General features: G+C 35.8%; 4 non-coding genes across 4 annotated transcripts; 1 reads left to right on the top strand and 3 right to left on the bottom strand.

The window, feature by feature from the left end:
• Window positions 1-1,454: 1,454 nt before the first annotated feature.
• Trnaq-uug (transfer RNA glutamine (anticodon UUG)) lies at window positions 1,455-1,526 on the bottom strand. Its single transcript has one exon. It is a non-coding gene; the product is annotated as a tRNA-Gln (tRNA).
• Window positions 1,527-2,649: 1,123 nt separating this feature from the next.
• Window positions 2,650-2,721, bottom strand: Trnaq-cug (transfer RNA glutamine (anticodon CUG)). Its single transcript has one exon. It is a non-coding gene; the product is annotated as a tRNA-Gln (tRNA).
• A 3,197-nt stretch (window positions 2,722-5,918) lies between these two features.
• Trnaq-uug (transfer RNA glutamine (anticodon UUG)) lies at window positions 5,919-5,990 on the bottom strand. Its single transcript has one exon. It is a non-coding gene; the product is annotated as a tRNA-Gln (tRNA).
• A 2,244-nt stretch (window positions 5,991-8,234) lies between these two features.
• Window positions 8,235-8,306, top strand: Trnaq-cug (transfer RNA glutamine (anticodon CUG)). Its single transcript has one exon. It is a non-coding gene; the product is annotated as a tRNA-Gln (tRNA).
• Window positions 8,307-21,670: the final 13,364 nt, after the last annotated feature.

The following is a 21,670-nucleotide window of genomic DNA, read 5'->3' as shown; positions in this document are numbered from 1 at the left end:
GTCTGTGAGGTGCGTCAAAATGGGTGACGTACAATACAATCCTTACAACCAGGGTTCGTCCGATGAATACTCGTTAAGAAGATTACGAGGGAATACATCATTGTAATTTCTGATCCTTACTTTGCTAAAATAGCTAATGTTTCCAAAGTAATGAGAGATATCACTAAGAAGTAGATTTCTTAAAGTTTGAAGGTAAATACTTCAGTACGTCAAAACTGGGGTTGAAAAAGATGGACCACCCTGTTGTTGTGGATGCGTTTTTGTTTTCGTCAGGTGCTATAAATCGCTTAGATCTTCCAGAAAGCATATGGTTTTAGAGACGATTAAAACTGTGTTGCTAACGTACACCTTAAAAAAGGGGAGTGAAAGAGTTATCGACATAAAATGAATGCCGTAAAGGATAAACTTTGGAAATTTAGAGACACGAGATGGACAACAAAGACGATACTGATAAAACTTAGTATTTACATTGTTGCAAGGCCAAATCTGTATGAAAACAGCAGTTGGAATGATGTAATTGTAAAGTTCAGAAACAGAATATACAAAGTTTGTAGTAACTGACATTGCGTTTGTCATACAACAAACTACGGAATCAATTCAGTTGTCGGCAAATCGCAAGATACAATAACGCAGAAGGAAAGTAGATTGAAAAACTTGCAAGCAACCATTTACAGCTTGCATCAATGAAAATTAGAAAATTCTTGACTAGAATTATGAATGTAGCACTTGCAAGCAGTCATTTACAATAATGCAGAAGGAAAGTAGAACTTGCAAACTGAAACGTACAATTTGCATCAATGAAAATACAATATACATTGATAGAATTATGAAAGTAGCACTTGCAAGCAGCCATTTACAATAATGCATCATGGAAGATTAGGAAATACACGCATATAATTATTTCGGTAATCCCTCTCCATATATGCCTGCCATATTTCCGACAACGTGTGTGTGTCCGATTTAGATTTTTAAAGTAGCTTTAAAACAAATTCAGTCATATCGCTACGATTCCTGCAGTGTGGCAGTTTATAGTGATGTCTAGCACTGGGGCATGCTGAGCGCCTAGCGAGGTAGCTGTTAGTACCATTTTCGTAAGTCTTTGGTATGACTCGGCCGGGGATCCAACCCACGATCTCCCGCATCCATTGCGGACGCTCAAACCACTAGACCACTGGAGCGGTCCGACAACGTAAGCGTCTAAGAATAGCTTTCAATTCCTAGGTTATCCTTGTCCTTTGACGGCAAGTGAAAAATTAAGAAAACAAAGTCGTAATAACAAAATTTCTAAGTGTTAAAATCGTAATGTAGTTGAAGAGGATTTACGTAATATATAGTTGTTAGTACGAATTACTGAGTTGTAAGTAAGGGACTGTAAGTCGCTTCTTCTTCTGTACATTCGCCTCCTGTTCCACATGAAACTTTGAGAAAAGTAATTCAATAAAATGAAAGAACCTAGGTTCCACCGAGATTTGAACTCGGATTGCTGGATTCAAAGTCCAGAGTGCTAACCATTACACCATGGAACCTATCGGTTACAACGGGTCATCTTCTAAAAACTTATTAGTAGGTTGTAGTATATGCGTATTCTTTACTGTTTTGCTAAAACATGTGCATGAGGTAGTAGGAGCTAGGCGATAATACTCAATAGGAAGAGAGCTATTCCAGTATCCAATGGCACTGACACGCGGAATCCGCAATATGTCTGTGTGTGACGGGTTCGCACACACTGGCTGCTGAATGGAAAAGTAAAAATAAATATACACACATTTGGCGGGAAACGCTTTACAACGCAGGTTTATTCGTTTCCTATCACCATCATATACGTGAATCAGAGGAATAATTTAGCGGTGAGTCCCCTGTGGATACCAACTTTTGGTGTCCGCAATATAAAATGTGTCCATAACGAAGGTTTATGCTTTGAATCGGTGTCCATAACGCATTAAATTTGAGTACAGAGAGAGAGAGAGAGAGAGAGAGAGAGAGAGAGAGAGAGAGAGAGAGAACAACTATAAAAGAAAAAGATCATATTTATATAACAGCAATCAGATCGTAAAGTGTACCTCTTAATACTTTGCACATTAGTGACTTTTATAATAAATGTGTACGAATACAGTTTCTACGGTATCGAGGGCTGGTCAGTATCAGTGTCGTCATGGTAGAGGTCACGTGATAGAACAGTGATTCGCTATTTAGATCCGACATCGACTAATATATGCATATATTCATAATGAAACACATATAGTGCAGTGTAATTGACTCCTCGCGTAGAAAAGTGGGAAGAGGTAAGGGTCCGCAGGGAATATCAAGACATAAAGGAAATGTGTTTACGTTGCGCAATTCTTTAATTGCAATTAATAAATCAAAGTCGAAATTACAAGATATCTTTTTTTTAAAAAAATCGTAATATAGTTGCAAAGAATTAGCGAGATTCCTCTTTTCAAGTGCGCATTATTGAATTGTCAGCAAAGGGGCACTAAGTTGCATCTCTATTGCGAAACTAGATTCGTATTTCGCACTAACCCATTTCTAAGCAATAGTGTATGTACATACAATGTATCCTCTCATATTCGCTTCTACTACTGTACATTTGTCTTCTGTTCGACATAAAACTTTAAGAAAAAGTATTTTTAGGATTGAAAAGATAAACTTAGGTTCCACCGAGATTTGAACTCGGATTGCTGGATTCAGAGTCCAGAGTGCTAACCATTACACCATGGAACCTATCGATGACACAGGGTCATATTCCAAAAACATATTAGGAGGTAGTAATATATCTGTATTATATCAGCTTACCGTTTTACTCCTTGTGTTCATTTATATTACCGATAAGTTGAATTCATGTTGTCAGGGATTTCGTCTTACTTTATTGATAAAACGTTACACTCCTGCAACACACACACGCACACACACACACACACACACACACACACACACACACACACATATATATATATATATATATATATATATATATATATATATATATATATATATATACTAGTATGACATTACTAAAAGTGTATATGTAGAATAAAAGTGAAATGACTAAAAGATTAGTACTATTACGTTCGAGTGGAATGTATGTTAAATTAGTAAGATACATTGAAATATCTTAAAGTGATTAAATAAAGTGAAATTATGCTGGCTAATGTAAGATTAAGTAATTAAGTTCACTTATGACTATCAGGCTAAATTTAGGCAGATCAATACTCTGTATATAAATAATGGTATAGTATTTTTTTCCCGAGATTTTAAAGTTCTAAATATGTCATTATTTAACCATCAAGGCCATATTTCTTCTATCTTCCTGCCTGTGTGAGAACCTCGAGTATGGGACTCTATCTTGAAATCATATCCACATCAATTTCCTCAGGAAGCCCATTGAAAATAACATTATTTTATTGATGGAATTTGAGTCCTTTAACCGTCTTGAGTTTGGAACACTCATTACTAAAATTAGCACGTGACTCTTTGGTGTAGAATTGAAAGCACATGTTTCAAACATATACAGGTCCAGAAAATGTCGCGGCTCATATCCTTTCCTCTACACAAGAGCTGACATCCAGATTGCATCTATACTGATCAATATAGGTTTCATATATACTTATAAAAGTAGGTTTGATTATGAGCACTCACAATCTTTAAGTTGTTGAATTTTAAATATCATATTGTTTACATAGGTTTACTATGGGAACTGAATTAGTACCGCGAGTTCTGTAGACTGACGCCTCTATCCCCACAGATTTGCTCGTAAGATGCCACAGGCCACGCTTGCTTTAGCAATTCTGGCATTTGTCTCATCATCGATTTGGACTGCACGCGACTGCTACTGCCAAAACAGGTGATCTTGTCCACTGCCAGGTGGCTTTGGCCATCCACGGTGATGGTATCCTCTTGGTAACCAAAAACAGTAATTTCATTTAACTTCGTCTTCGCCTGTAGTCTCCTTAGATTGAAGAACTTTCCGGCACACCGGCATCTGATATCAATATCATTGTCCTTACAGTATGGAGTTCTGAGCGATGTCGGTACCGTAATGGCAATAGGTCATGTGATAACAACCAGTCCGCGCCTTTTAAATTCTCCGTTTTGAGGCCAATGCTATAGATCACACCTTGGAATATCAGCAATCGGTTCACAATTAATACTTCCAGTTCAGTACCCACGAATGTAGTTCTAGTCTATTGTTAGAACATTTTTTCCTCTCTCATTTTGGTGGTGATAGAAGAGTTTTATTTATGCATTTTTGGTAGGGATTTAAAGGTAACTGTTTATTCTTGATAATATAAGCTCCTGGTGTTGTTGTCTGTATTTCGGCGACAGTGCACAGTGAGTAATAAGGCCTTGGTGATGATCCGGAAGTGAAATCTGTGTTCTGTTTACATGCTGCTATGTTGACAGTCCAGCATCTAAAAAAAGAGCAGGTCAACCTTTGACGAGAACTTCACCGTAAAGTCATCTTTGAAGGTATTTTAGATTAACATATGATTTGTATTGATTGTCACACAGTGGAAAGGTCAGTACTGAAAAACAAATGTAGAAAACATAAAATAGTAAAATTAATTGTGTCCTATGTGCTGTCATGACAGCAGTTTTTATTATTAATGATAGACACATGAGATTTTCACACCATGTGTATATTGACTGTAGCAATCAGAAAATATAATTAAAATTTTAAAAAATAATTAAATTTTGTTTAAATTAATTTAAGAAATTTAAAATATTAAAAATAAATTTTCCGTTATAAATTCACAGAAATGGTATCTGTTGGAGATGACACTCATTATTATTAGCAGCAATGTATTCCTACACCATATAGGTATTCCTACACCATATATTTTTTTCTCTCTCATTTTGTGGTGATAGAAGAGTTTTATTTATGCATTTTTGGCAGGGATTTAAAGGTAACTGTTTCTTCTTGATAATATGAGATCAGGGTGTTGTTGTCTGTGTGTATTTCGGAGACAGTGCTCAGTGATTAACAAGGCCTTGTCGATGATCCGAAAGTGAAATCTGTGTTCTGTTTACATGCTGCTATGTTGACAGTCCAGCATCTAAAAAAGAGCAGGTCAACCTTTGACGAGAACTTCACCGTAAAGTCATCTTTGAAGATATTTTAGATTAACATATGATTTGTATTGATTGTCACACAGTGGAAAGGTCAGAACTGCGAAACAAATGTAGAGAACATATAGTAAAATTAATTGTGTCCTATGTCCATATATGCCGATAACTGCAGTCAGATCACCTCACCTGTTTGCAAAACAAGGATTGTCCGAAAAAATGCGAATGCATCGAACTATTTTTTTTCTCATTCGTAAGCTCTAGGTCAATCGTACATTAATTAACTTCGTAGAAATTGCCGAGGTAGTCCGAATAGATCAGGGTTTATTTGTTGTTTCGGAGACATTTTCAGCGAACAAAATTAAACATTTTTTTTGTAAATTACTGCGAAGACTTGAAAAATCCAAGGACGTATGGAAAGGTCGTTGAAAGATCCAATGACGTATGGTGAGGTCGTTGAAAAATCCAAGGGCGTATGGAAATTTCACTGAAAAATCCAAGGGCTATGGAAAGATCTATATATGTATCAATAAACAACCATGTACAGCGATTAACTGACACTTACACAGAGACAGAGATGATGATCCTCCGGCAATATGAAGAAATTGTCATACTTCATTTTAGCTTCGAGCTTGTTTTATTTTTAATTTGTAACTCAACAGTTGTAACAATTTATTCATACCTTGTTGAACTAAACGGTTTTCAAACTATGTTTTATGACGAAATAGACACACATAGGGATCATATTCGCTTCAATTTGCATACACCCACCTCTTCTTTCGCATTAGGATTTACACAAATAAAATAAAGTCTTTAAATTAATGTAAAAAAGAAAGAAATTAAAATAAAATTCAAGGTTCCACCGAGATTTGAACTCGGATCGCTGGATTCAAAGTCCAGAGTGCTAACCATTACACCATGGAACCGATGTAGCATGTGTTGATGAGACACTTATAAAAAGTGTCTCCACTGTTCTACGCCAAGATCTGACAACGGCCGTTTAGGGGCCATGTTCTGATGACTTATGTTATTAGCAAAATCACTAATTTTACCAGCCAACCAGATGAAGTCTTAAACCTTCGCGTTTCGGAGACTGTGCGGTGTGCTAAAGATCATCATGGTGGGCCGAAAGATTGGAAATTTAAAATTTCTGAAAGCTGCATTTCCATTGGCTAATTCCAAAATTAGTAGAAGATGACCTCTTAGCGGTCGCTCTCAGATCTTCACGTAAGGCAGAGGAGATTTGAATTTAATCAGATTGCCCCAGGCTTCTATCTATCAGTGTATATAGTTGCCTTATCTTATGTACACAGGAAGTGTAAATGTGCAGTGGGAACACGTCACGAGTTGTAATTATATTGACACTAAATATGAAAAGAACTGTAACCCGACTGGGAATATCGTTATTCAATTTTTAGAAGGCAAATGAAGTAGCTTTGTTGTTTAAGGTATAAAGTACATTCTGATTAACTTTTGTAAAAGAAACATCAAAGAAAACGCTGAATGTGGCTCTAAATTAACTGATTATGATAATGGTATCGATTCACATCTGAGAAGTGTAGATACATGTTCATTATTAGAATTTAGTTAAAATTAAACAATGTTACATGTAACTGAGACATCTGAGTCTTTAATGTAGTTTCCCAATTTCACCCAGTAATATATACTAATCATCTGTAAACAATATTGTCTTATACATAGTTTTTCCTATTTCTTCTATGAAATCCACTAGTAGTACGGAAAAGGGTCTTTTGTCTCATTCAATAACCTATGGGTCCCCGGACACCCATTCAAGCCTCTAACTCTTTGATAAGCTATCCACCACGCGACATATAGATGTTTGGATACTTTTTCTTGATTTTTCTATGACGTCCATATGGCTTTTCGGATGTCTTCCCTGCTCTCATTCGCAGAACCCTTGAGTTGGATCTGTATTCAATATATACACTGTACAAAAATGCTCACTTTTCGGAGAATTTATTTTGCGGGCAATAAAATAAGTTCCTTGCTCTTGCTATGAGCAAAAACCCATGAAAATGTTTATATTTTATTTGCTAATTAGTTATATCTGATACATTGACCCTCATAAAACTATTTTATTTATGAACCTGAGATGAAATTCTACATTTGGCCTCTTTCCCTAATGTAATTGTGCCTTCGAACAATGGACAAGGTATATTCCATAATTTAAATGTCTTAATCACTCAGCAGAGAGAGAGAGAGAGAGAGAGAGAGAGAGAGAGAGAGAGAGAGAGAGATTCACAAGTAAGTATATATGAAACCTATATTGATCAGTATAGATGAAATCTGGATGTCAGCGTTTGTGTACAGGAAAGGATATGAGCCGCGACATTTTCTGGACCTGTATATGTTTGAAACATGTGCTTTCAATTCTGCACCAAAGAGTCACGTGCTAATTTTAGTAATGAGTGTTCCAAACTCAAGACGGTTAAAGGACTCAAATTCCATCAATAAAACAATGTCATTTTCAATGGGCTTCCTGAGGAAACTGGTGTGGATATGATTTCAAGACAGAGTCCCATACTCGAGGTTCTCAGACAGGCAGGAAGATAGAAGAAATATCGCCTTGATGGTTAAATAATGACATATTTAGAACTTTAAAATCTCGGGAAAAACATACTATATCATTATTTATATATAGAGTATTGATCTGCCTAAATTTAGCCTGATAGTCATAAGTGAACTTTATTACTTAATCTTACATTAGCCAACATAATTTAAGTTTATTTAATCACTTTAAGATATTTCAATGTATCTTACTAATTTAACATACATTCCACTCGAACGTAATAGTACTAATCTTTTAGTCATTTCACTTTTATTCTACATATACACTGTTAGTAATGTCATACTAGTATATATATATATATATATATATATATATATATATATATATATATATATATATATATATATATATATATATATATATATATGTGTGTGTGTGTGTGTGTGTGTGTGTGTGTGTGTGTGTGTGTGTTGCAGGAGTGTAACGTTTTATCAATAAAGTAAGACGAAATCCCTGACAACATGAATTCAACTTATCGGTAATATAAATGAACACAAGGAGTAAAACGGTAAGCTGATATAATACAGATATATTACTACCTCCTAATATGTTTTTGGAATATGACCCTGTGTCATCGATAGGTTCCATGGTGTAATGGTTAGCACTCTGGACTCTGAATCCAGCAATCCGAGTTCAAATCTCGGTGGAACCTAAGTTTATCTTTTTAATCCTAAAAATACTTTTTCTTAAAGTTTTATGTCGAACAGAAGACAAATGTACAGTAGTAGAAGCGGATATGAGAGGATACATTGTATGTACCTATTTAACGACATACACTATTGCTTGGAAATGGGTTAGTGCGAAATAGGAATCTAGTTTCGCAATAGAGATGCAACTTAGTGCCCTTTGCTGTCAATTCAATAATGCTCACTTGAAAAGAGGGATCTCGCTAATTCTTTGTATCTATATTACGATTTTTAAAAAAAAGATATCTTGTAATTTCGACTTTGATTTATTAATTGCAATTAAAGAATTGCGCAACGTAAACACATTCCTTTATGTCTTGATATTGGCTGCGGACCCTTACCTCTTCTCACTTTTCTACGCGAGGAGTCAATTACACTGCACTATATGTGTTTCATTATGAATATATGCATATATATTAGTCGATGTCGGATTTAAATAGCGAATCACTGTTCTATCACGTGACCTCTACCATGACGACACTGATACTGACCAGCCCTCGATACCTTAGAAACTGTTTTCGTACACATTTATTATAAAAGTCACTAATGTGCAAAGTATTAAGAGGTACACTTTACGATCTGATTGTTGTTGTATAAATATGATCTTTTTCTTTTATAGTTGTTCTCTCTCTCTCTCTGTACTCAAATTTATTGCGTTATGGACACCGATTCAAAGCATAAACCTTCGTTAATGACACATTTTATATTGCGGACACCAAAAGTTGGTGTCCACAGGGTACTCACCGCTAAATTATTCCTCTGATTCACGTATATGATGGTGATAGGAAACGAATAAACCTGCGTTGTAAAGCGTTTCCCGCCAAATGTGTGTATATTTATTTTTACTTTTCCATTCAGCGGCCAGTGTGTGCGAACCCGTCACACACAGACATATTGCGGTTTCCTCGTGTCAGTGCCATTGGATACTGGAATCGTTCTCTTTCTATTGAGTATTATCGCCTAGCTCCTACTACCTCATGCACATGTTTTAGCAAAACAGTAAAGAATACGCATATACTACAACCTACTAATAAGTTTTTAGAAGATGACCCGTTGTAACCGATAGGTTCCATGGTGTAATGGTTAGCACTCTGGACTTTGAATCCAGCAATCCGAGTTCAAATCTCGGTGGACCCTAGGTTCTTTCATTTTATTGAATTACTTTTCTCAAAGTTTCATGTGGAACAGGAGGCGAATGTACAGAAGAAGAAGCGACTTACAGTCCCTTACTTACAACTCAGTAATTCGTACTTACAACTATATATTACGTAAATCCTCTTCAACTACATTACGATCTTAACACTTAGAAATTTTGTAATTACGACCTTGTTTTCTTAATTTTTCACTTGCCGTCAAAGGACAAGGATAACCTAGAAATTGAAAGCTATTCTTAGACGCTTACGTTGTCGGACCGCTCCAGTGGTCTAGTGGTTTGAGCGTCTGCCTCGGATGCGGGAGACCGTGGGTTGGATCCCCGGCCGAGTCATACCAAAGACTTACGAAAATGGTACTAACAGCTACCTCGCTAGGCGCTCAGCATGCCCCAGTGCTAAACATCACTATAAACTGCCACACTGCAGGAATCGTAGCGATATGACTGAATTTGTTTTAAAGCTACTTTAAAAATCTAAATCGGACACACACACGTTGTCGGAAATATGGCAGGCATATATGGAGAGGGATTACCGAAATAATTATATGCGTGTATTTCCTAATCTTCCATGATGCATTATTGTAAATGGCTGCTTGCAAGTGCTACTTTCATAATTCTATCAATGTATATTGTATTTTCATTGATGCAAATTGTACGTTTCAGTTTGCAAGTTCTACTTTCCTTCTGCATTATTGTAAATGACTGCTTGCAAGTGCTACATTCATAATTCTAGTCATGAATTTTCTAATTTTCATTGATGCAAGCTGTAAATGGTTGCTTGCAAGTTTTTCAATCTACTTTCCTTCTGCGTTATTGTATCTTGCGATTTGCCGACAACTGAATTGATTCCGTAGTTTGTCGTATGACAAACGCAATGTCAGTTACTACAAACTTTGTATATTCTGTTTCTTAACTTTACAATTACATCATTCCAACTGCTGTTTTCATACAGATTTGGCCTGCAACAATGTAAATACTAAGCTTTTTCAGTATCGTCTTTGTTGTCCATCTTGTGTCTCTAAATTTCTAAAGTTTATCCTTTACGGCATTCATTTTATGTCGATAACTCTTTCACTCCCCTTTTTTAGGGTGTACGTTAGCAACACAGTTTTAATCGTCTCTAAAACCATATGCTTTCTCGAAGGTCTAAGCGATTTATAGCACCTTACGAAAACAAAAACGCATCCACAACAACAGGGTGGTCCATCTTTTTCAACCCCAGTTTTGACGCACTGAAGTATTTACCTTCAACGTTTAAGAAATCTACTTCTTAGTGATATCTCTCATTACTTTGGAAACATTAGTTATTTTAGCAAAGTAAGGATCAGAAATGATAATGATATATTCCCTCGTAATCTTCTTAACGAGTATTCATCGGACGAACCCTGGTTGTAAGGATTGTATTGTACGTCACCCATTTTGACGCACCTCACAGACGTCTTTCTTTTCCTGTGATAATATTGTACATAAGCTCCCGCGAAAACCCTTAACCTTTGAATGTATTTATATGTATAAAAGACAGCTTTGAAACTGCTTTGCATCCTTTAAAACATTTGTCTCTAAGAGTGAAAATAATCAGAGACAAAAGATGTTACAGGAGATTTTAGTTTTATTTACTGTAATTCTTACCATTATCAAACCAATTAAAATTAATAATTTGATTCAAGAATTTTAAAACTATAAATATAGCACCCTTAGGATGTAATTATTCTGCTGCTCTTTGTCACATTGAAGACTTAAGAAAGAAGCTTTAAAGATATTTTGAAACATGACTGTAGTGGTCAATGAGTATGTTTTGGGACCGTCTTCAGCAAGTATCAACAAAAGAATAAACTCTACTGATCTTACTCGATAATTATACAGGGTCGAATTTTACAGATCGCTGTCTATTTATTTGGTTTTGTTCTATTTAATCGCCTACATGTATCATGGGTAGTTGAGGGTGTTTTGGGACAGTCTTTTGCTGTCCTAAAGTAGTCATGGCGTCTTTTATTTGGTGATAATTACACTGGACAACAAATTTTTACAAAAGTCATGTTACTGAAATAAAATTAGTCAATTCTTATCAATTTTTATATGCTGAACACGAATATGACAGTCAAATTGCAAAATTGGCTCTAGTTTTTTTGTAATCTGCAAGAAATTAATGTTTACATAACGAAATGCATTCCAATAGTAAAAGGTCAACTGTAATAGCCTGCCTATAAAAAATCAAGTCATTGACTACATCTTAGATTTCTTCGCCTGTCTCTTGTACAGCTGTTCGGGAGCATCTCTGAGGAGTGTCCAGCAGTAGTCAGCCAGCATTGTAGTGGACCATTTTCCCTGGTATCTTTGTTCCATTGTTGCGATATCTTGATGAAAACGTTCGCCGTGTTCATCACTAACAATACCACAGTTGCTAGGAAAGAAATCCAAATGGGAATGAAGGAAGTGAATCTTTAGAGACATATTGCAGCCAAGTTTCTTATACTTCATCAACATGTCTTCTACTAGTTCCTTATAGTTTTCTGCCCTAACATTTCCGAGGAAGTTTGTAGAAACTAGGGAAAAGCATTCCATGCTTGTTTCACGTCACCTTCCAGCAAGTTGTTGAACCGGTCATCTTTGAAAAGCTCTCGAATCTGAGGACCCACAAAAACTCCCTCTTTAATCTTTGCTTCGCTGAGTCGAGGGAATTTTTCATGCAGGTATCGGAATGCTGGCAAAGTCCGGTCAATGGCTTTCACGAAGTTCTTCATCAAACCTAGTTTGATGTGAAGGGGTGGTAGCAAGATTTTCTGAGCCTCAACCAGAGCTGGGTGTTGGATATTCTTCTCTCCAATGGCTACATTCTGCCTGTGAGTCCATTCCTTCCTCATGTAGTGCATTTCCCTTGCTCGGCTATCCCACTCGCATAAGAAACACATGTATTTTGTATATCCTTGCTGCAGTCCCATTAAAAGGGCAACTACCTTCAAATCACCACAGAGGTGCCAGCTGTACTTGTTATACTCAATGGAATTCAGTAGCTGCCTTAAGTTATCGTATGTCTCTTTCATGTGGACAGCATACACTACTGGAATAGATGGAAGAATGTTTCCATTGTGCAAAAAGCACAGCCTTGAGACTCAGTTTCGAAGAGTCCACAAATAGTCTCCATTCTTGTGGGTCATGAGTGATTTTTAAAGCATTCATGAGGCCCTCAATATCGGAACAGAATATCAGATTACTTTCCTTTCTGAAGAAAGGCTCCAATTGCTGGTGGCGCTTTCGATATGCAGTAATTGTGACATCTTCTTCTAGAAGATTCCATTGTTGGAGTCTTGATCCTAGCAATTCTGCCTTGTTCTTTGATAAGTCCAAATCACGAATCAGGTCATTTAGTTCTTCCTGTGTTATTCTGTGTGGGGTTGATGATGCACCACAGTGAAAATCTGGATCACTGCATGCTGATGGACCAGGAGAAGAACAGGTGGACTCACCTTTGTCTTCGTCAGATGAATCAAGAGAATATTCTGCTGGAGGTTCTGGAATAGGAAGTCCCTCACCATGTGGAACTGGTCTCAATGCAGACGGAATGTTTGGGTAGACTATTCTCGACTTCTTTCGCTTCGTTATTCCGCCGGAAAGAGGAGGAACCAAGCAGAAGTAACAGTCATTTAGGTGGTTGCTTGGCTCTCTCCACACTATTGGGACTGCAAACGGCATTGATGACCTTTTGCAATTCAACCACTGTGAAAGCTGTGTTGTACATGTAGCACAGCATATATGCGGAGCCCAAGGCTTGTCTTGGTCACCAACCTTGCATCCAAAGTAAAGATGATATGCCTTCTTCACTTGAGAATTGATACTTTTCTTCTGGTTGGCAAATGTCACTCCCCCACAAATATAGCAAAAATTGTCCGCGGTATTAACACACTTTCGAGGCATTACTGTTCTTTATTGTACGTAAATGGATAAAATAATAAGTTTTATGTAACAGTAGCTTGAACTGTCTCGCACAACGTCTAAAATATTTTAAATGCTGAACCTATCTGATTGGGCTTTATATAGTACACTGCTTACGTCAGCTTCAGCAGCCGCCTGACATTAGTATAATAGGCCTACACATGTATAGTACACTGCTGACGTCAACTTACTTCAGCAGCCGCATGGCATTAGTATTGCATTGCATCAGAAAATGATGCAATCAACTGTGGATGATGTGAGCATGATGGTATTATGCAATGTTACATCATTATTCCGGATGTTGCTGCAGTCCTACTGGAGAAATTTACACAGTGAAACATAGAAAATGAGGTATATGAATATCTTCAAAACGAGAGCCAATACAAATTTTTCACGGTTATATTCGTGTTCGGCACACCAAAATACTACAGATTAGGGCCTTTTCAAGTCAGTAATGATTTCACTGTTGACCAGTGTTACCAATATGGGATAAAATTTATTTAAAAAACTCTCCTGATCTTACTCGATAATTATACAATCCAGGATTTTACTGATCACTGTCTTTTATAAGGTTTGATTCAATATAATGGTATACATGTATCCTGGGTAGGTGAGAGAGTTTTCGGACAGTCTTGAGCTAGCCCCATTACTTTCAGGGTGACTGATAGAAAAATTAAACTATTGAATGTCTACTTACATAGTTTTTTTCTTCTATTTCTTCTATGAAATCTACTAGTAGTACGGAAAAGGGTCTTTAGTCTCATTCAATAACCTATGGGTCCCCGTACACCCATTCTGGCCTGTAACCCTTTTGATAGGCTATCCACCATGCGACCGATTATGTTTGGTTACTTTATCTTGATTTTTCTATGACGTCCATATGGCTTTTCTGATGACTTCCCTGCTGTCATACGTAGAACCCTTGAGTTCTTAAGTCTAACTCATCTTAATGTAACAGCATGTCCGTGTTTCTTAATGTAGCAGTATATCCGTGTATCTTAATGTAAAAATATAGGGGGTGATTTTACCTGGGTGGGGGACGATATTGACAGAATTAGAGGCTAACTGTTAGAATGATCTAACTGCGAAACATATAATGGAAGAACTTGTACAGAAACATAAATTAAATGGTATATACAGAGAAACAAATTTACATAGGACCCAATACACATATGAGTATAAAACTGGAAAAGCTTGTAGATTGGACAAATTCTATGTTACATGTTTCAGGATAATCTATATAAAAATGCAAAAAATACATGATTTTAAAATTTCTGATCATAAATTAATATGTCTCGATTTTAAAATATTAAGTATTATAAAAATGGGGGAAGGGAGTATGGAAACTAAACAACAAAGTTTTAGAAGTAGATGATTTTAGAGAAGAAATAAAAATGAATTAGAAAACTTTAAAAAAATTTGATAACAGAGACATAATTACGGATTGGGATAGTTTAAACAATAAAATTAAAAAATAGTAATATATCATTCTATTAAAAGGAACAAACTACAAGAAACGGAAGAACAAGAAATGAAAACTTTTCTAAAGGGAAATTACCAGAGGAACAGGAAAAGCCATTACAAAACCAGCTGGAAAAAAATCATTGATGAGGAAAAATAGAGGGATTGAATTAAGAGCGGGGAAATACAATTCCATAAACAAAAGAGCAAATGGACAATATAAAAGAGTGGAATTAAGGAGGGGGGTGGGTGAATCAACTAGAGAAGCAAATGAAAATGGGAGGGAAATAACGGAAAAACGAAATACTAGGGAAAATTAAGGATTTTTATACCAACTTGTATACTTCACAAAACATCGATTTACTAACTATAAATGAATATCTAAAAGATATTATATGTGACAAAATATCATCAGAACATAGGGACCTATGTGATGTTTTCATATCATAAAATGAAATAAAAATTACAGTCAGTCAGCTAGCGAAATGGAAATCCCCAGGGAGAGATGGACTCACGGCGGAATCGTATCAAAAAAATTCCAAAGTGAGTAAGCGCCGATTCTAGAAAATTCATATAATAACATTCTTTTAAAAAATGACATAATGACGGAAACAATGAGAGAAGGGTTAATAACAATTATATACAAAGGGAACGGGGATAGGGAAAACCTTAAAAATTGGAGGCAAATCTCCCTCCTAAATATAGATTACAAGATTTTAAGCAAAATTTTAGCAATAGAGTTAAATTATGTTTAAATGAAATCATAAATACAAATCATTCATGTGGGGGGGGGGGGGGAAGGGAAGAAATGTGCAAAATAATACCCTAAATATAAGAACGATAATTTATAATTTAAACGAAACAGGTCAACAAGGTGCTATGATACTTTTTGACGAAGAGAAAGATTTCGACCGATTGGAAAATAACTATACCAAAAAGGTATTAGAGAAATGTGGATTTGGAATTAACTTCCAAAACTGGACTAAAATCATGTACATGAAAATATCAGCTAGAGTACAGGTAAACGGCGCTGCCACGGAAAAAATTGATATTCAAAGATCGGTGAGGCAAGCTGCACACTACATATGCTATTACGTAATAGCAATTGAAATACTACGTATTAAAATACAGAATGACAAAAATATCGAAGGCATAAAAATCCTCAATATGAAAGAGGATTTCAAAACCCTCCAACATGCCGTTGACTTTACTAACTTCATAAAAGAAAAAAAATTACTTTAAACACCTGAAAAGGAATACGAATCATTTGGAAAAGCATCAGGGTCGCAAATAAATCATGATAAAACAGAATTACTCAAAATAGGGAACCGGAAGGGAAACCACCCCGGTTCACAACAACACTTGATCAAGGTAACTGTTAAAGCTTTAGGAATCTTCTCTGGGAAAAACAAAGAAATAGAAAACTACAAAAATATATACAAAAAGTCATTATGCATAATGGAGTGTGCGCAAATAGCAAAAACATACATGTACTCTAACATGAACTATATAATAAACTCCGTAGAGGTAGATTTTATTAATTTCTAGATAAGATAGATAAGGATATCATAAAATATATATGGAACTTCAGGACATATTACGTCAAAACAAACAACATTATATAGAGCTAGAACTAAAGAGGGGTTAGCCCTACCATGTCCCATTTAAGCAAAATATACAAATATTATAAACAGATTCAAAAGACTACGGGTAATACCAAAAAGTCCTTGGGAAGCCCTATACATATATTGATACGGCTTCACCTTAAGGAACAGGCAAGATATTTAAAAAAATAACAAGTTAGCCAAAAAAGTTAGAAGTACCCAGACACTTCAGACAAACAAAAGAACTTTTATGCAAGTTTAGGGACAAAACAGAACTCTGAGAGACGGACATACCTAAGACATATGACTGGATTAGGGAATATGAAGCAAAAAATAAAAGAAAGTACAGGAGGAAAACATCCATATCGACTGGAGTGTGGAGGTAGTGGACCAACATCGGATCGGTAAAAATACAAAGTCTCATTTTGAAATATTTGCAAAATGACTGACTAACAGGCGAGACTCCCTTGAGAAGAAGAATGGTTCACACAGTAATAAAATGCTCCTTGTGTAAAACATCCAACTTCACTAAATATCACGCCATCGCACAAAGTGAAAGAAGGACGGATGACAGTATTAAATTGATTATGGAAATATATATATATATATATATATATATATATATAAGAGAGATATCAAAGGAAACATATTCTTTATTTAGACCGGAATTTCGACAACAACAAAAAACAATAATTAAGATAACATATTACATTACAAAAACTATGATGGCCTGTGGCCAGGTAATGTCAATCAAGAAATAATTAACCTAGGCCATCATAACAAATAAATTATTTAAAATTGCAAATTAAAGGACTATTTAATGTCAGTAAAAATCACTTGATATCTCTCAAAAATTTAATATGAAATGGATTTATATACCAAACAGGGAGTTTTGCTGAGAAAGGAGCCTTGGGATATCGCTCACTACGAGCGCTAACGCAAACGAGGGCTAAGACCTCGTTCCCACCACGATCTCCCTGGGAGGTAGCTACCCTAAAAACATATAAATTTAATAAATCGTTAAACACTAATTAATATGCATGTGTTTAGATACAAAAATCTAACAATCCCTAGAGAGTATTCTCCTTACCTTAAACTGTAGAAACGGACAGGGTATCTTTATGGGAAAGTAAGAGGTAATGACGTCATGGGGCTATATCAAATGGCGCCACGCGAAGTGGAAAGGCCCATGAAAGAGTCTAAGAAAAACACCCCATATGGAAGACTAGCATACCCCCCCCCAAAAAAAAAAACCCCACAACACTTCTAATTACTTCTAACTCTCTCCTAACTATACAGCTCCCGTACTGTATAGTAAGCTAACGATATTTGAATTTTGGCCATAATAAATAATAGAGGGGACCAATACTCGAGTCGGGTGAAATACAACAAATAAATAAAGTATGGACCCTCACTCGACTACAGTCCACCTCATTTCAAGGAAGTAATTATACGATGAGCGACACATATAAGCACACACATAAAACGCTAGGCTTTTTTTCTTTTTTATAAAAACAGTACACATCTCAGTCGCAATTTCGAAAATTACTAATAAAGTATATTAACTGATAAAAAGAATGAAATGGTACAAAGGAAAACTGGGGAAATTTGACTGATATGCTGTCTCAACATGAAAACTTATAGCACTCACACAAATAATAATACACATATAGCAAACACGAAACGTAGGTGACCTGAACTAGGGGAGCGAATTCGAGCTAGGTGAAGGAAACTTGGCTTGAATGACCACCCCTATAGAGTACACTAGGAAATATAAATACCTCATCAAAAATGTAAAATAAATTTTTGATTAAAAATTCTTTATATAAACATAAAACAAACAACATATCTAGGGGGATACACATACAAATAAAACACTTTTTTGGAAATGGGGCGTGGGGATCTGTCTGGTGGTCCCCCCCCCCATGTAAGGCAGAGGACATTTGAATTTTGTTATATGATACCAAATTTTTTATATGTATTAACTGAAATCCACTAGTAGTGCGGAAATGGGTCTTTTGCCTCATCAATACCCCATGGGTCCCCGGACACCCATTCTCGCCTCTAACCCCCATGACAAGCTATCCCAACGCGACCCATAGATGTTTGGTTACTTCTTCTTGATTTTTCTATGACGTCCATACGACTTTTCTGATGTCTTCCCTGCTCTCATACGTATAACCCTTGAGTTGGATCTGTATTTAATATATACACTGTACAAAAATGCTCACCTTTTGGAGAATTTATTTTGCTGGCAATCAAAAATGTTGCCTGCACTTGCTATGAGGAAAAACCCATGAAAATGTTTTTATTTTAGTTGCTAATTTGTTATATCTGATACTTTGACCCTCACAAAACTATTATATTTATGAACCTGAGATGTTTATTACTTTGTGAAAAATGGGTTCATTATGAGAAAATGGCGACACCTGATGTACCTGCTGGTGAAAGTGTTCTTCCTAAGGCATATGGACAGGACATTCATAGTATAGCCCAAAAAAAAACCCTTAAGCTGGTCATTTGGTATCAGTGAGACTTATCACAAGATCCTGAATTGTTTTTATTTGCTGAGAATTAAAGTGATGTTTTTAAGTACCTTAGCTCTTGTCACAATTGACAAATGTTAGGAAATCCCAATCAGAAGATATCTAAGGCAGATCTGCAACCTTTTCCTGCATTTGACCATTTGACATGCCATTTAACAGAAAAATGGTAGACTCTCGATTCTTTACCTAACACAAAGTCAAGCAACCAATACTTGTTGACCATAATGTGTGCGTCCTCAAGCTTTTCAAAGCCAATTCCTTTAAAAAATATTAAAGCAAAACCTGTTCTAAAGGTTTAGGCAATGTTTTCAACACTTGTTTGCCTCCCCAAATCTGTCCAGCAAATTTTATGTTTGATTATTTCCAACAACGTATTCAGGAAGTAGATATTAAATAGTTTAATTTTTCTATCTGTCACCCTGAAAGTAATGGGGCTAGCTCAAGACTGTCCGAAAAGTCTCTCACCTACCCAGGACACATGTATACCATTATATTGAATCAAACCTTATAAAAGACAGTGATCAGTAAAATCCTGGATTGTATAATTATCGAGTAAGATCAGGAGAGTTTTTTTTAATATATTTTATCCTATATTGGTAATTATCACCAAATAAAAGACGCCATGACTACCCTAGGACAGCAAAAGACTGTCCCAAAACACCCTCAACTACCCATGATACATGTAGACGATTAAATAGAATAAAAGCAGATAAATAGACAGCGATCTGTAAAATTCGACCCTGTATAATTATCGAGTAAGATCAGTAGAGTTTATTCTTTTGTTGATACTTGATGAAGACTGTCCCAAAACACACTCATCGACCACTACAGTCATATTTCAAAATATCTTTAAAGCTTCTTTCTTAAATCTTCAATGTGACAAAGAGCAGCTGAATAATTACATCCTAAGGGTGCTATATTTATAGTTTTAAAATTCTCGAACCAAATTATTAATTTTAATTGGTTTGATAATGGTAAGAATTACAATAAATAAAAGTAAAATCTCCTGTAACATCTTTTGTCTCTGATTATTTTCACTCTTAGAGAGAAATGTTTTAAAGGATGCAAAGCAGTTTTAAAGCTGTTTTTTTATACATATAAATACATTCAAAAGTTAAGGTTACGTAAATTAACAAAGCAAATTAAGTATTTGAGAACAACTGTATACTAAATCTAATACTTCTAATTGCAAGTATATATTTTTTTATCATGATACGAACATGATTTTCCACAGTTTGATTATTTGGGATTTTTGTAGCAAAATATGTTCCAAAATGAAGATCGTGATAAGAATAATAACACCTGTAAGGAATGATTAATTGTTTTTAATGTCAATTTACCTATAAACATTTTTATGTGCTATTGATGTTGATCTGAAATATTTTATTTTGGCGGGAGCTTATGTACAATATTATCACAGGAAAAGAAAGACGTCTGTGAGGTGCGTCAAAATGGGTGACGTACAATACAATCCTTACAACCAGGGTTCGTCCGATGAATACTCGTTAAGAAGATTACGAGGGAATACATCATTGTAATTTCTGATCCTTACTTTGCTAAAATAGCTAATGTTTCCAAAGTAATGAGAGATATCACTAAGAAGTAGATTTCTTAAAGTTTGAAGGTAAATACTTCAGTACGTCAAAACTGGGGTTGAAAAAGATGGACCACCCTGTTGTTGTGGATGCGTTTTTGTTTTCGTCAGGTGCTATAAATCGCTTAGATCTTCCAGAAAGCATATGGTTTTAGAGACGATTAAAACTGTGTTGCTAACGTACACCTTAAAAAAGGGGAGTGAAAGAGTTATCGACATAAAATGAATGCCGTAAAGGACAAACTTTGGAAATTTAGAGACACGAGATGGACAACAAAGACGATACTGATAAAACTTAGTATTTACATTGTTGCAGGACCAAATCTGTATGAAAACAGCAGTTGGAATGATGCAATTGTAAAGTTCAGAAACAGAATATACAAAGTTTGTAGTAACTGACATTGCGTTTGTCATACAACAAACTACGGAATCAATTCAGTTGTCGGCAAATCGCAAGATACAATAACGCAGAAGGAAAGTAGATTGAAAAACTTGCAAGCAACCATTTACAGCTTGCATCAATGAAAATTAGAAAATTCATGACTAGAATTATGAATGTAGCACTTGCAAGCAGTCATTTACAATAATGCAGAAGGAAAGTAGAACTTGCAAACTGAAACGTACAATTTGCATCAATGAAAATACAATATACATTGATAGAATTATGAAAGTAGCACTTGCAAGCAGCCATTTACAATAATGCATCATGGAAGATTAGGAAATACACGCATATAATTATTTCGGTAATCCCTCTCCATATATGCCTGCCATATTTCCGACAACGTGTGTGTGTCCGATTTAGATTTTTAACGTAACTTTAAAACAAATTCAGTCATATCGCTACGATTCCTGCAGTGTGGCAGTTTATAGTGATGTCTAGCACTGGGGCATGCTGAGCGCCTAGCGAGGTAGCTGTTAGTACCATTTTCGTAAGTCTTTGGTATGACTCGGCCGGGGATCCAACCCACGATCTCCCGCATCCATTGCGGACGCTCAAACCACTAGACCACTGGAGCGGTCCGACAACGTAAGCGTCTAAGAA

Source organism: Sinohyriopsis cumingii, chromosome 17, assembly GCF_028554795.1.
Source record: "Sinohyriopsis cumingii isolate HCF-2022 chromosome 17, ASM2855479v2, whole genome shotgun sequence".
Classification (NCBI taxonomy): domain Eukaryota; kingdom Metazoa; phylum Mollusca; class Bivalvia; order Unionida; family Unionidae; genus Sinohyriopsis; species Sinohyriopsis cumingii.
Note: the sequence above shows the minus strand (reverse complement) of the source record. Positions and strands in the feature narration are given on the sequence as shown.